The sequence below is a fragment of the Vigna umbellata genome, chromosome 9, assembly GCF_029865625.1.
Source record: "Vigna umbellata cultivar VRB3 chromosome 9, Vumbellata_1.0, whole genome shotgun sequence".
Classification (NCBI taxonomy): domain Eukaryota; kingdom Viridiplantae; phylum Streptophyta; class Magnoliopsida; order Fabales; family Fabaceae; genus Vigna; species Vigna umbellata.
Window position 1 is genome coordinate 25,274,941 of NC_142173.1, and position 16,135 is coordinate 25,291,075.

At 34.4% G+C, this 16,135-nt stretch overlaps 1 pseudogene across 1 annotated transcript; it reads right to left on the reverse strand.

Annotated features, from left to right (window-relative positions):
• Nucleotides 1-3,546: 3,546 nt before the first annotated feature.
• On the reverse strand, nucleotides 3,547-13,929 carry LOC148193044 (actin-related protein 2/3 complex subunit 1B-like; annotated as a pseudogene). Its single transcript, XR_015781857.1, has 15 exons — nucleotides 13,734-13,929; nucleotides 11,520-11,605; nucleotides 9,842-9,917; nucleotides 9,619-9,713; nucleotides 8,953-9,022; nucleotides 7,942-8,011; nucleotides 7,366-7,439; nucleotides 7,234-7,276; nucleotides 6,744-6,825; nucleotides 5,743-5,831; nucleotides 5,552-5,637; nucleotides 5,269-5,332; nucleotides 4,191-4,297; nucleotides 3,964-4,019; nucleotides 3,547-3,877 (listed from the first exon to the last, which is right to left on the reverse strand). The product of XR_015781857.1 is annotated as an actin-related protein 2/3 complex subunit 1B-like (transcript).
• Between the last annotated feature and the right edge of the window lie 2,206 nt (nucleotides 13,930-16,135).

Consider the following 16,135-nt stretch of genomic DNA (forward strand, 5'->3'; position numbering starts at 1 on the left):
ATTTACTTCACTCTTTCTCTCTTGTTACAAGTAGAAGGAAAATATTACAATGAATCTTGAGAGATTTTCTTTTGTATTTCACTTTTTCACTTTCCTCTCTTTCTTCAAGTGGATGTTCTGATGAGGCTTGAGAGTATTCTTCTTCTTTTCTTGAGCTCTTCTTTCTTTCCCTTTTCTTGATAAGGGGAATTTAGCATTGATAGCTCAAAGATATTTCTTTGCTCAATGGATGATGAAATATCTTTATATCTTCATTTTTTTTGTCCTCTTCATCATCATCTTCTTCTTTCTTCTTCGCTTCTATTTATACACCTTGATGATAGAGTCGTTGTGACGATGCTTGTCTTGAGATTTAATAATATGATCGTTTTGATGACCTTGTCTTGAGATTTGTTTTCTTCTGGCTATTGGTGTAGATGTCAATCGTAGGATGATGTTCTTTGTGAGAGTAGACTTTCTTTCAAAGATTTTATCAAAGATAGTTTTGACTTATCTTTTTTGCACAACTTTTGATTATCTGATTAGCACTCATTTTTTTCTTTTTCTTAACGTTCATTTTGATCCTAATAAGATGAATGTTTGTAGCAAATGTCCTGCACAAGAGAAGTATGTATATCACGTATGTCCTATTTGCTTTAATATTTTAAGTGTTCTTATCATTAGTTTAGATTTCTACATTTTTGTGTTTACGAGATTTGTTGGTATGTTTAGTTTGTCAGATACTTGTTGGTTAGTGGTTTACTTATAGATTTCATGATTTGTTTTAACATAGGTATTGTGTCACAATTTTCTAAAGGAAGAGCATTTCATGAATGTCTTTCCTTTTACCTACTACTAATCTGATTGGTTTTTGGTGTAGTACCAATTTATTAGATATCATTTTTGTTGTTTTTGAATGTTGAGCATTTATTGTCATTTAATGTTTGCTCAGAACAACAAAGTGCTTTTTGATTTCCTACTGTTAGGTAGCTTTAAGATCTTTTCTAAAGATACCAAGTATTGTATGGAAACTTCATCGTTGGACGAAGTATTGTTTTACGCTTATGGTATCGTTTAGTCAAGTAAACGCTTCTTTTGGTTTTATCTCCTTTTAGACAGATAGTTTTAGTTTGTTAAAGCTTTCTTTTTATATCTTCATAATTAAAGTCTTTTAAAGTGTTTTGTCAAGAGACATTTTCTCGACCGTTTTGCTTCTGAGAGTTATGTTACCTTTTTCAGGTATGATGAGCATTAAGTGTTTTACTTCAACTCTCTTAGACGTTTTAGGCACAATAGCGTTTAGCCATGTGTCTTGGTGTTTTAGCCTAGATGTTTTTCTGTTACTAAAATCCTAAGTGTTTTCCTAAGATTTTCTATGTTATGGATTATAGTTCTAAGTCTTTGTCTATGTTTAGGGATTCTGGTTCTAGGTCTTGTGTTTTCTTGTTTCCCTTTTCTCCTAAGTTTATTATCCTAGTTTGATCTTTCTGTGAATTTCTACAATGGACTCTTTCCTATACGGTCATCCTCATATTTTCTCTTTAGGGTTTTTCCTTTAGTGTTTTAAGCATTTTAGCTTTTGTTCTTTATTTCGTGATTTTCATTTGACCTTTCTAGTTTTACATTTTTCTAGCCTAGTGTTTTCCTATCTTAAGTTGGGTTGTTCTGACCTTGTATTTTTCTTTGGTATTTTCCTAACTCAAGGTTGGTTTTCTAATCTAGAATATCCTACCTCAGTGTTTCATGTTTGTTTCTTATCCTAAGGTTAGTCTCTTAAGGTCTTCTATCCTAGTGTTTGATGTTCGATGCTCTACCTTAGTATTTGATGTTTGTTTTCTATCTTGAGGTTGATCTCCTAATTTAGAGTTTTCTATCTTAGTGTTTGGTGTTTATGAGCTGGCTGGTTTACTAAGTGTTTTTCTAGCTTAGAATTAGTTTTTCATACACAAAGACTTCTTCGTTTCATGTTACTTAGTTAAACTTCAAAACCAAAGTCAAGGTTTCTACTAGACGACCTTATTTTGTAATGAGCTTGTCATATCCTAACATTTTGGAGATAATTCTCTATCATACCCTCATTCTTGAAGAGAATTTATCCTCAAATTTGTACCACTTGAAGATTCCTTATCATAAGTAGGACCAAATCCAAGGTCGAGACAAGTTGGCTTGAAACTAGAGTCAAGACAAGTTAGCATGGACCCAGGATCGAACATAGTCATCCCAGGCTCAGGGTCAAGACGAGTTGATTTGGGTCGAAGGTCAAGACGAATCGATTTAGAGCAAAGTTTAAAAGGAGTAAGCCTAGGCCAAAGGTCGAGACGAGTCAGCCTAGGTTGAAGGTCAAGACGAGTCGACTTAAACTGAAGGTCAAGACGAGTTGGCCTAGGTTGAAGGTCGAGACGAGTTAACTGGGACAAAAGTCGAGACGAGTTGAGTGGGCCAAAGGTTGAGAGGAGTCGATAATAGCCCATAACCTTTACCAATGATGGAGGCATATGCTTAGGGAAAATAAACATGTTGGAATAAATTCATGTCTTAGAAGAAAATGTCACACTTCTTTGTTTTATTTTATTTACTTTTTCTTGTCTTAGAATAAATTATAGACTCATTATTACTCTCTTATTTTTGTAAGATTGCTCTTGGAGACACTAAGATTGATAAGGGGTGCACCTTTTTGGAAGAATGAAACTTAGAATGAAGGTCAAACACCTTACGGATGACCTAGGAGTTAAGAGAGGTCATGTTTGACCTTTTAGAAGCGGAAAAATGTGCTCCTTAGTCTTTAAGGCAAGGGAGTGTCCCATAGATTGTCTTAATTTCTTGAAACATTATCTTTGTAATATCTAAGAGATCTTCCTTGTTCCCCAAGGAAAAGGAAATGTCTATAGGTTGTCTTAGTTTATAGAAATATTTTTATTATATTTGCTTAGAGGTCCCTACCCATGCCTATTTAAGAACCTTTGGAGCATATGTAAAGGGTTGATTAATATTAAACTTGAGACACCTTAGTGTGCTTTTGTAAGCTCTACTCTTGTGAGAGTGTTATATACTTGGTTTTATCTTGAACCTTGGTTTAAGTGGCGACAACCAGCACTTATCTTGGGTGGCCTAGTTCCCAACTCTTTTCCCATTCCCTTTATATTCTCTTTATCTTTTAGTTAATTTAGTTTACATTCAAGTTTGCTATTTTGCATAATCGTTGCAAATTTAAAATTGACAAATTGCATAAACTTCTAATTTAGTAAGCATCGTTTATTAAGGATAGTTAATCAATTTTACACACTAAACTTAAGTAACAAACCATGTTAAAGAATCTATTTATATGAATTTAAAATATTTTTTATTGTCTCAATTATTTTAATTACTACATTTAATCTTGTTAGTTGTGTCGTTACTTAACTAACTACAACGGTAAAACTAAAACAAAAAATCTGTCAATCTAAATGTAACAAGATTTTAGATAGACTAAGATGAAAGTCATCAATATAACTTAGAAAAGAAAAAAGAGACCAAAACGAAAAATTGTTATATTCCAAAAGAAGAAAAGCGTAAATTGAAAATTATACATAACGAACAAACTCCCCATTTTATATAAGGATTATGAGAAATAAAAGTTTTACGATGATTAAATTTTAACTCGGACCAAATGAAAACATCTATCATGTAATGAATGTATTTAAAAACAACAGCCAATATATTGAAAAACATATTATGGGTATAATGATTAGAGATCAGTTCAATTCCTCAAACCCAAATTAATATACAAGGTATAACGCTGCATGCAACAATCAACTTCAGGTGCTTTGCCATGAAGATGTCACAACTTACTCATGAGCTTATCATTCAAACAGGTCTTGTTCATTTTCCAAATCCCATACAGCAATTCTTCCATCCAATCCTGTATATTCGATGTGTAGGCATTAGCAAAAGCAGCCTAAGCAAAAAAATTAACAAAAATTCAGATGACCATCATTCTCTATTAACCTGATGTGCTGAAACGCCTTATCATTTTGCCATGTTCCCCAAGTGGCATAATACAACTACAAAACCCAAAATCAACCCAGACGTTAGCATTTTATATGAAGTTGCCTGCATCCAACTGTCATTGTGTTGCAGGTAGTGGGGCATAAAAAGTGAACAGAACAATGGAAAATATGTAACATAACCAGTCACATTTGGAGAAAGTCCGGCGTCATAAAGGATATACATACTTTATGCAGTTCTCATGAACAGTTCCACGAGTTCTTGAAGTTTCAACTGCATCATTGTTCAATCCTTGCTTTGATTGGCCATAAAACTTCACAAATGCCTCAGAGAACTGATTAAAAGACAATTTGACAAATGAAGAAAAGAGTAAACCTCCACATAAATAGAAATAAACGAAATATCTACAAGCCTAGAACATATGACCTTGTGCCAACCTATATTAAACTTGATTCAGCTGTCAAAGTTCACATTACAGTGAGGTTTAGATAATACCGAGCAAATACTTAATTACATTTTGTCTCTCCATTGACCAATGTGCAAATTATTTCCCTCACTAAATTTTTGTTCAAGAAAAGCATTAATGAGTTAGAGTAGATTAATTAATACGAGGAGTAGATGACAGAAAACCAGTTAAGGTAGTTGGACATATGAAAAAAGGCCAGTGGTGGCACCAATGCAGAAAGTAGATTACATTGTGGTAGCTAGGCAGGGCTAGGGGTAGGGTTCTTTAGTCAATGATGGATCAGTTCGTTTTCTATTGGATAATTTCTTAATAACTAGTGTGCTTTTGCTTTTAAAAGACTGACCTTTCACAGCTATCTTGTGTAACAATTTACAGTAACTACACTCTAATATTATGATTTTCAGCAGTAGGTTAACCCTTCCTACAGGATATAAATCCCCCGCTAATTGTACTTCCCATTTTCTCTAATATAAATTTCATTTTCATTAAAATATGCAACTAGTAATGCATGTACCTTGAGAGGCAAAAACAACTTCCTTTTATTAATTTGTGGGGTTCAGCTAAAAGCTGGCACGATGTGTCTTCATTAGACGTAAAATGGAAGTTATGAAACCCCCTCAAGCTGACAGCATCATTTTTCGCTGACATTTTCTCTTTGATCTTTCTAATTTGACAAATCTAAATGTGTTAGGAAGACCACGAATTCTATCTATAAGCCGTCACAACTCGACCAGTATTTTCACGATAGACATTATAATTAATGAAATTGATTTCCAGCATGAGATTCATGTTTCATGTAGTGGAATTATTGAATAATCTTTTGCAAGAAATTCAGTTACCTGTGAACCATATCTTGATCCAGAAGATACTGCTTTCCGTTCTCCCAGATATCTGACAAAACTCCTATTGATAAAAGAACACATCAAAAGATTAGTGAAAATAAACTAGAAACCAAAACAAACACTTTTCTCCCACCTAGAAAGATATTTAAATGCGTCATTACGTAGAGATGAAAAAACATTAACTCTAGGTCTAAAAGAAAGTAGAAATATTGCATAAAAATAGGCCAAAGTCACGTTTATAAGGAAAATCTCAAACACAAATATCTGAATTTATACGTACCAAATTCCCCTTTCATCTGCCGCAAAAACCATTGGATTGCAATCAAATCCTACACCGATCACTTTTCTCTCAGAAACAAAGAGTACCTGAAACATGTCATATGATGATCCACCGGTTCCAAAAAAATCAGTAAATATGAAAAAAGGCCTTGGGAAACTAAAAATAGATAGATAGGGTGGATGCTGACCCACATCACGGAGGGGCAAATCACGGAACACAACATTTTGGGCCAAAGGAGAAGGACCAACATCATCAACAAAATATATCATAGAATTGTGACCTGTATAATATTAACAAATATATTTAGTATGTTAGAATCTTGTAAATAAATAAATGCTGCATATTAAGATTAATTAAATAGATTATATAGTTAAGTTATGAGCTTCAAATAGTTTTACTGAATATGTTGTAATTATATCCTCGATATTTTGTAATTATGTTTTCTCCCTACAAATTCAATAGCTCCTTCGTGGTCCAGACAAGGAATTTATCCCTATGCTCTCCTGTTTCTGTCTCGACATGGTCAAAAAACAAAAGACACGAACAGACTTAATAAAATACAATAAATTGAAGATTTCGTGATTTTATATAAAAGGCTGTTGAAAGTTCGACTAGAGATAAGGCTAATTTATAATATATAAGTGGGTGCAAACCTCACCTTACAAGCCGATTTTGTGGGGTTGAGTTAGGCTTAAAGTCCACTTCTTAACATGGTATTAGAACCAGGTTAGAGCCTATCCTAGCGATATTTGTTATTTGTTGGGCATATTGTTCCACCCGCTATCGGACTATTATTAGACTATCCATTAATGTCTAATCTCACGCTCGAGAAATATATACCTCGGCGTGAGGGGAGTGTGTTGAAAGTCCCACATCGATTAGAGATAAGCCTAATTTATAATATATAAGTGGGTACAAACCTCACCTTACAAGCCGATTTTGTAGAGTTGAGTTAAGCTTAAAGTCCACTTCTTAACAAAGGTAAATATTTTACTTTAATATAACAGGTGAAAAAATATAGGTGCACACCATGCAAACCTAAAATACCTAATAGTACCAAAAAGTTTATCTCTAATATTCCTCTTTTATTAAAATATAAAGATGATAACTAATCCTCAGCAGAAGCATCTAACTTTCAGCCATTATCATAAGCTAGCCGAGGATAACCATCCAGAGGAAACAATTTTCTCACCTACATATGCTAGAGTATTGCCACTTGGCGACCACTTGACTCCAAATGTCCAAGATGAAGAGAGATCAAGCTGAACAATCAGCTGTTGAACAACAAAAACAGCATAAGCAGAAGATATACTTGGCCAACAGTCTTTTCATTTCATTTCTCTAATTTTTTCTGTTTTTTTAGGAGGTAGAAGAAAAAAATGTTAAGAAAACTAATTAGATATTCGGTTCATTCTTATAATCTTAAACAAATAAATCCTTTCAGCTGCATTTAGCCACTGATCAGTATGCTAAAATATATAAATCCAGACATCAAACCTTTATAAAGTCTTTTTTTAAAAACAATGCCAGTTTAAAAACAACAGTTGAATAATTTATTCATAGGATATTTAACAGGCTTTACAAGCCATGTATTTATTGCAACATGTACGCAAATTTATTTACATTAAGCTGATCATATATATATATAAATTTCACATGTGGAATAAGAGTTAAAATTGAACCTCTCCAAATTTTGTATCTGGTGAAGTACCTTTTTTTGAATCCCTGTGCCAATTCAACAAACACTTAAATTGGAATGATATAAAAAACATAAACAGAAAAAGTCAGCCACATCAAAGATCCTTTTATCATACTTTGCATCAACGCCTTTAATAAATGTGGAGAATACTCGGCATTTTCCATCTGTGGATGTTGTCGCAAGAAGAATCTGCAGGTAAAACAAACAGATGTTGCGCATAGGGTTCTTTTACATCACATACAAAATATATTTCAAAACACAACTATCTAAAGTTGTGAAAAAACACAGTTATCCAAAATTTGATAAGGAAACTAATAATGTAACGGGCCAAGACGTTGTCTGGGTAAAACAATAGAGGAAGAGGAATTTAGAAAACAGCAGATAAATATCATATATCTAAAGTATAGGATTACATATAAATCATAATAGTAATAAACAAATCTAGCCATATACAGCCATTTTGAGAATTTTCAGCAAGCCAAGCAAATGGAACCTAACTTAGAGCTGACTTGGTATATAAATAAAGCTTTTAATAACTACTATAAATAGAAGCAAACACTTGGAATCGACTTAGCTATATATTTATTTGAATATCTCTCTCTCTCTCTCTCTGTTGGAATCGACTTAGTTATATATTTATTTGAATCTCTCTCTCTCTCTCTCTGTGTGTGTATTAGAAAGACAGACTAACATTATCTGGATGCCAAGAAACACTTGTCACCGAAGAATTGTGTTTTTTCCTGATGAGTTTGCTGACCCACCTACAAAAAAGATAAAAATAAAATAAAGTAATAAACTGAAAACAAAAGAAAGATCTAAGAACTATTTTGAAAGTTTGATGTTCCAATTATATCAACTGTGTCCACATCTATGATACATGGATACAATACAAGCATTAGATATGACACACATCTGACACGACAATTCATTTCATCTTAAGGAATATAGGATACGGTAATTTGATACATTTAAAGTATATATCTATGCATGTATATAATTCACAACAAAATAAACGTTATATCTATGCATGTATATAATTCACAAAATAAAATAAATGTTATTATAACTTTTTCAATAAACCATATTAAAACTGAAAATCATTATTAAATTTATCAAAATGTATATACAATAGTGAGAGAGAGTTGTTTCTATCAACATTTGCTGTCACAGCACAGAGATTATCCAATTATTTTCAGGTAGATGTAAGCATTATTATTTAAAAATCGCCATGTTTGGCATCACTTATTGTTTCTCTAGTTAGTTCGTTAGTTTTCAGGATAATCAATATATTTCTCTCTCTCTCTAGGCATGCAGGCAGGTATGAAGAGATCCTTTTGCTGATGGAGTTAATTAACAATAGCCTAATCAATGTACATTTCCACAACTAAGTCGTTCAATGTAGTGACATTTACATCTTTGAAACCCCAAGATTCAAAATCAAAAAAATTTGACTGGACTTCACTGGATTTAATAGGGGTTTTAATGAAACCACGGGTAAGTTTTCAATTTTCAGGATGCTCTAAAAGTTGGGTAATCCATTGGTCATGGTGGTGTTACTGAGGAAAAGTCAAACCACAGAAAACGCATGGAACAGGGTTATATCCACTGAAAATGACAAATAACCACACTAAATAGGTTTCTTTTTTTTGTAGCTAGATGCCAAAGAACTAGTGAAGTACAGTCCAAGGAAGCATCGACAAACCAGTTGTTGTCCTGTTCATAGTAGCATATACAAGTAGTTTTGGCTCCACTTCCCACTGCAAATTTGTTTTCTGTCAACATAATTTGGAAATGCATCATAACCGTAAGATATAACTTCTAACAACAGTTTACAAAATAGTTAACATAAAAGGTTTAGAAAACTATTCTAGAAAAACTACAAAAAAAAAGAAGATATTACAAAGAAGGTGCAAGCCATAATTACAAAGAAGATATTACAAAGAAGATATTACAAAGAAGATATTACAGTGCAAGGAAGGGCAAAAATGGCATCTTGGAGGATCAAACCTCCCATATTTACACCCATGACTTGAATGGGGTAAAATTTGATCGATACAAAATTACACCAGACGTTCATGGAAAAGGCATAACTAATGTTGGCTTATGATAGCCTCTTAGTAATTAAATCTTCCAACACAGACACAAAGTGAAATCTAACCGTACAGAGGGTGGAGAAGGAAGCGACTTTTCAACCCAACACAATTATTTTAAATTATGGGATGACTTGGACACAAAACTTGCTTACCTAACTTAGAAGACATACAATTTGTACCTTATTATTTTCCCTGCATAAAGTTTCATGAATATATAAACATATCTCTACTAAGAAAAAGGTAGAGAAACTGAACCATGGCAACATGTTTAATACCTTTCGGACTCCACTGAACACAAAGAGCAGCACGGTTTAGTCTAAGGATAACAAGAGTTGGCACCCATTCTGATGCTTCAAGGTTCCAAACATATCTACAAAGAACGCATGGTTTGCATATAAACTTGTTATTATGTAGTGTGTTTATATAAAAAATGCAATGTTCAAAAGTCACCAAACCTAGGGTGACAAGTCTAATGTTCTAAATCACGCAGACACTCACGAATTCCGATCATGGGATGCAGTAACTATTTTATTTGATCTTGACTCCAGTCCATTGAAGAAATTACCTGGTCATGCTGAGGAAGAAAAAAGCTAAGAAATGAAACTATTCATAAAATCTCCAACCAAATTAGTTAACCATTATAAACAGAATTGGATTTGGAAAAGAAAATCAATCATTTGTTATTGGCATCAGAGTTGACTTATTGACAAAGAATATGATACAACTTATTGCTTGCATATTGCATTCATTCTGTTAGGACACAACCTCCTATATGAAGGTCCATACAAGAACAAACAAGGGAAAAGGAAAATGCAGCTATTTGTTTTAATTCAAACAGCTGTGAAATCTGTTAGTTAAGTTGTTGAGTTGGGAAATTTGTATAAATATAGGTGGGTTTTCAGGGGGAGGGACAAGATTAGTTGATTAGTGGGACGTTCCTGGACCCTCAAAGTGCCAGGGGTGTGTCTGTATAGGGATTTCCTTATCTTGGTTTCAGTGGTGGGAAATGTGCAATCCAAACCAATCTTGAGTTATTTTCAAGAACACACTTATCCAGAGGTTTCAACCAGTTTTGATGGGAGACCATTTCGAATCGTTGTTGGCTCTGAAGCAGGAGAACTCCGTGAGTGAAGTCATCACTCAATTTGAATGATTTGCTAGAGTTATTAAGGGATTGGATGAACAGTATTTGATAAAGATTTTTTCAAATGGGCTGCGGGAAGAGATTAGAGCAGAATTGAAATTGTATAAAACAACAAATCTTTCAGAAATAATGAATAAAACCCATGCTATTGAAGGGAAAAGTATAGTGGCAGCAAAGGTAGCAAGGGATTAGAGACACAGGAGGGGGTACGAGTTTTCCCTATTCAAAGAGGAACAAAGGAATTGATAACAGCACCTCCAAGATCAAGGATAGCACTAATTCAGCACCACCCAAATCATCGGCAGAAGCAAATTCTTTTTCTCAATCTGTTACCAGCAAGGGCAATAAGGAGGAAAAGGCTAACAGTGATGGCCACAACAGAGACAACTTTGAAAGGTTGACACAGTCAAAGCTCCAAGAACAGACAACTCAATGACATGTTAACTGAAGGGCAAGAAAAGCATGGAGGAAGTTTCTATAATGGCTAAACTTTTCTCAATTCCACCTTGAGAACAAGGTGAATCTTTCTGGGCTGGGCACTGTTAGGACACAACCTCCTATTATGAAGGTCCATAAAAGAAGAAACAAGGGAAAAGAAAAATGCAGCTATTTGTTTTAATTCAAACAGCTCTGAAATTTGTTATTTAAGTTGTTGTGTTGGGAAACTTGTATAAATATAGGTGTGTTTTCAAGATTGGGAGGGAGGGAGAAAATTAGTTGATTAGTGGGACGTTCCTGGACCCTCAAAGTGTGTGTCTGTAAAGGAATTTCTGAAACTTCTATACGCAATTCTCAATTCCTTTGTTTGAGTTTCCCTTCTTTCTTTCTTTTTTTGAGTTTCTGATCCAGTTTCTATGACATTCTTACAGCACTTCCAATCATTTCTGACAATCGAACTTAACCATTTTAATCATTAAGTATCAAAAAGACCAGTTTTACATATCTTCTACTGTGATCAAATCCTGAAGCAAGAGTACAAAATTAATAACATTATTTTAATTGAAAAAAAAGGCAGAAATATTAGCACAATACCTTTTGAAGAACATACACCTTTTCCCATTTTTCTTCAACCAACCTATAGATGTGCACTTCATTATTGTTTGGACATAAAGCAACCACTACACAAGGAGATAACTATATTATAATATTTGAAGAAATATTCGAAGAATTAACAAAAGCAGTAATAATATGCCTTAAAGACGATAAAAAGATTTGTTATTTTAAGCCCCATAAACAGTACTCTTTATCTTCAAATATAATATGATACATTAAATGCTAAAATGTTTTGCATATCATATTCATGAAACAGTAAAACTGCAGGAGATGATATTTGCACGATAAAAAGAAAATCTTGAAGCATCTTAAATTATTTCCATTGTTTGATGAGCTTTATAACAATTATGTCTTGGACAAAATCATCAACTTGGTCCAAAGCAACAACTTAAAATTATTTTCCTAGCATTAATGCATTAGCAACAAGCAAATAAATATCAGAAAATATTCACACTATAATTTTCCTAATTGAGATCAAACTTCCAAGTTCAAACGTATTTTGATAACACAATTCAAGAGTAGTGGTCAATCTTGGATTGTAGCACAGAGAGGCCAACTGTAAAAGACACTATAGCAGGATAGTAAAAACGAGATGGCAATATACCACTTACCAAATAATCAAAAAAGAAATTAAAAAATTAAATAAAATATTCGGAATCAAAGTCATATTCATTATTAATAAGTCATGGACAAAAAGAATAGAACAGTCGAGCGTTGAGAGACAAAACGTGATTGGGTCAACAGAGAATGAGCAGATGGGGATAGGAAATGCATGATTGAGAAAACACAAGACTCGGTGACCAGAAATACTAGTAAATGCTGGGAATGGTCATAGGTACTGCCAAGAATCAATGAATTTGAGCTCATGAGGGTAGACAAGACAAGCATAGGCTTAGTCGATCAATAATGACTGCATAGGAACAAAGGAGGGTCTTCAATATTATAAAGCCAGCTAGAAAATGATAAATTTTAGAGATTCCACATTGACTAGTGGTGTGATTAAAATCAAATATATAAGGGACATGTAAGCTTCAACTTACAAGTTCATTTTGTGAGGCTGAGTTTAACCTAAACTCCTTCTAAGATGGTCTCAAATCTTATTTTAGCAGCCATTGTTGGGTTTAACATGTTATATGCTATAAGGCAACTATTGGACTACCCATTAACATATAGTCTCACTTACAATGTCCAATTCTTAGTGTAAAAAAAGTATGTTGGAGATTTCATATTGACTAGTTTTATGGCTAGAATAGAGATATAAGTGGGATGCAATCCTTTCTTACAGGGTTTTGTGATGTTAATTTAACCTAAAACTCCTTCTAAGAATGAAAATATTACAATAACAGGGTTGGAAGAGTCCAAAAATGGGCCAAAATGGGGCTTTACCCTCCATGTGAGGAAGAGAAATAAGAATAGCCCCAATTTTAGCTACAGATTGCAATGCAATGCAACACATGATGTTGAAGAGCTCCAGAACTCTCCGTTTTTAAACATCAATTTCGACGATTTCAAGCATCCAAAAAAAGGGAACTAAACTTATTACTCAACCTCCTAACTTCTCCCCTCCCCTTGTACAAAAATTTCACATTGCACACTTCAACTTCTAATACCTCTCCCTCAAGTTCTTCAACACATCCTGTGCTTCTGCTTTGGGTCCACAACTTAGTACCTCTCGCTCAAGTTTACATACATCCATGATTGAGGTTATATAATATAACCAAGTCCATTTTCCATCTTAAACAATAACATTCTCCCACCATCACAAAGCAGAATAGCATGTGCAAAACTCAAATAAATTCAAATCAGAAACCAATGGCATCCTAGTTAAAGTAAAAGAAAACATCAACACTCAACACGTAGGGATTATCAGCTTCGTCATCGAACAATGTTTATGCAGAAGGTTTCCAGTTTCCACAAACCACAAACCGCGCTCGATTTCAAATGCAAAAGCGCAAAAGAAAACAAAAAATCGGATCCAATCGAAATCGCATCTACAAAATAAAAAAACTCCACATTCCATCGACGAACAGAACACATCCATAATTCAAACCACCGCCAAATAGGATTTCCTAAAAATTGGTAAAAGAAATAAGAAAAACGAATGGCATACTCTGTTCACTCTCGAAACAGTGAATTTTGTCCGAATTCAAACAGAAGAAAAAAAATTGAATTAGAGAGAGAGAGGATAATTACTAGATTGATCAGCGCTCCAGGCGTGGCAAGTGATGCATTGCGCGAATTGGTGAACCGCCGTAACCGCCATTATGTCTCTTCCAATCTTGTGCAGTGAATGAAACAAAACGAGATCTGGCGGTGAAGAGAAGCGAAGAAGGTTATCTTAGATTCTTTGGGTGCGCAAGAGAGACCGAGCTAACCATCAATCAGTGCTGGCTTGCCGTGTTAGGAGACGAAGATGAGTATATGCCTCTGTTTACGTGCTTAACTAAAACTTACTTTCACACGTGCTTTTCATTTGTGTAAATTATACTATTCACATCCTTTTTGTTTTTCTTAGGTTTAATTTCGGAGGTGTCTATTCATGCATATTTATCTCAATGGTCATCGTATTTTGAAAATGTTAAATTAGATCTTTTTTTTGTAAAATTAAGTTAATAATAATGTCCTTGCCGTAAATTGTTGTAGACGACGTTAACTTTTTTGTCTGATGACATGTTGAGGTATCATTTAATAACTTCGTTCGTTCGTACATTAAGAGGTCATGATGTGGATTTATTTGATTTTAAGTTTAAAATAAAATAAGCTGGTAATCGCTCCCCCTTTAACTCCATCATTGTTCTTTGGGGATCCAGCGATGACTCTGCCACCGAACACGAAGGCTCCAACACCTTTGAGCTCTTTCACGATGATGGCGATGGCACTGGCCCCGTCCACTCCCGCTCACCATGTTGGAGTTCCTCCTCTGTTCAGGTTTCGGCCGCATACTTGAGCAGTTCACACAGATCGAGATGAACGTGTGTTGCCACGAGTTAAAGGGGACGTTAAATATGCAAACATATTTATCCTGGTGTTAATGCAATCAATCATCGTATCTGGTCCAGGCCATGATGGAGGTATGTGTAGATGGATGCTCAAAAGTTTTGGTTTTCATTCTTGGGTTTTGCCTAATTTCAAAAATTATGTTTCTGGGTTCAAACAAATATACCTCAAATCTCATTACTGTAAAAATCAATAATTTTCCTTTAAAATTCATTGATTTTGGATGATACTGTGTGAAGGATGTATCGAAGAATGAGGTTCTAGCAGTGTTGATGAATTGTGTTTTCACCTCTTTTCCGTTTCTCACCTTTTTCTTCTTTATGTTTCGTTATACTTTTCTTTTCCAATGAATTGTGTGGATCAGGCAAGGTCAAGATCGGAATCAACGGTACACCATATTCATCCTTTATTCTCCCTTCTCTTCCTTCAGATCAATTCAACACTTTTTCAACTTTTTCATTTTCGTTTTTCTTTTTGATATTTATTTATTTGAAATGTAACAGGATTTGGAAGAATTGGCCGTTTGGTGGCCAGGCTGGCTCTTCAGAGAGACGATGTGGAACTCGTTGTTGTTAACGATCCCTTCATCACCATCGATTACATGGTACACACCTTTTCTTCTCCCTTACTGTGAGCATTATAACATGATTTACGGTTCAGATTGGCAAGGTTTTTCATTTGTATATTGTTATTGGCCGTTAATCTGGTTTTTCGCCGTGTTTGGTTGCGTTTATAGACACCCATTCTAGGATTGGTCCTTGCCCACTGTCTTATATAAATGTTGTCTTTCTCAGGACGAATCCGAGGGCAAGTTGAAGAGAATTCTTGAAGGAGAACGATGGCGGGGGTTAAAGGGGGAGCGGTTGCCAGCTTATTTTATTTTAAACTTTTTTTAAACTTAAAATCAAATAACTCCACATCATGACCTCTTACTGTGCCATGGAGTTATTAAATGATACCTTAGCAGGCCACCAGGCAAGAAAGTTAACATTGTCCATAGCAATTAACAACAAGGGCATTATTGACTCAATTTTACAAAAAAAGGGACCCAATTGAGCACTTTCAAAATACGAGAACCTAATTGACACGAATCTGCAGAAATAGGGACCTCCGAATGATTAAACATTTTTCTTAAATGACAAACATCTCTCGTTTGTTTCAAAATATTATACTTGGCTTAATAGCCTATTTTGTCCCCAATTTTGTTGAATAATGTCAATTCAGTCCCTCGTTTTAAAAGTGTTTGAAAATGGTCCTCACTTATTAAATTTTGCCTCAAAATAGTTCCTTCCGTTAAATAGAAACAAACAGAGTTAAGGGATTAATTATCTGGAAGAATGCAGTGGTAACGTGTCATTTTGATATTATATGTGTGGTGACGTGTTACGTTGTTAGAGGTTAAACTGGATATTAAAGATAAGACTTTTTTAATTGGGGAAAGTTTGATTTAGGGCATTTTGCATTTGTGCGAGAGAAGAGAGAATCGTTATTGTTTGTTACTCACCCTTCCAAATACGACATTGTTCGTCCCCGCTTTCATCACACTACAGCCATCACCCACTACCATTTCGCCTCTGCCTCCATCGCCCAATCCAGAA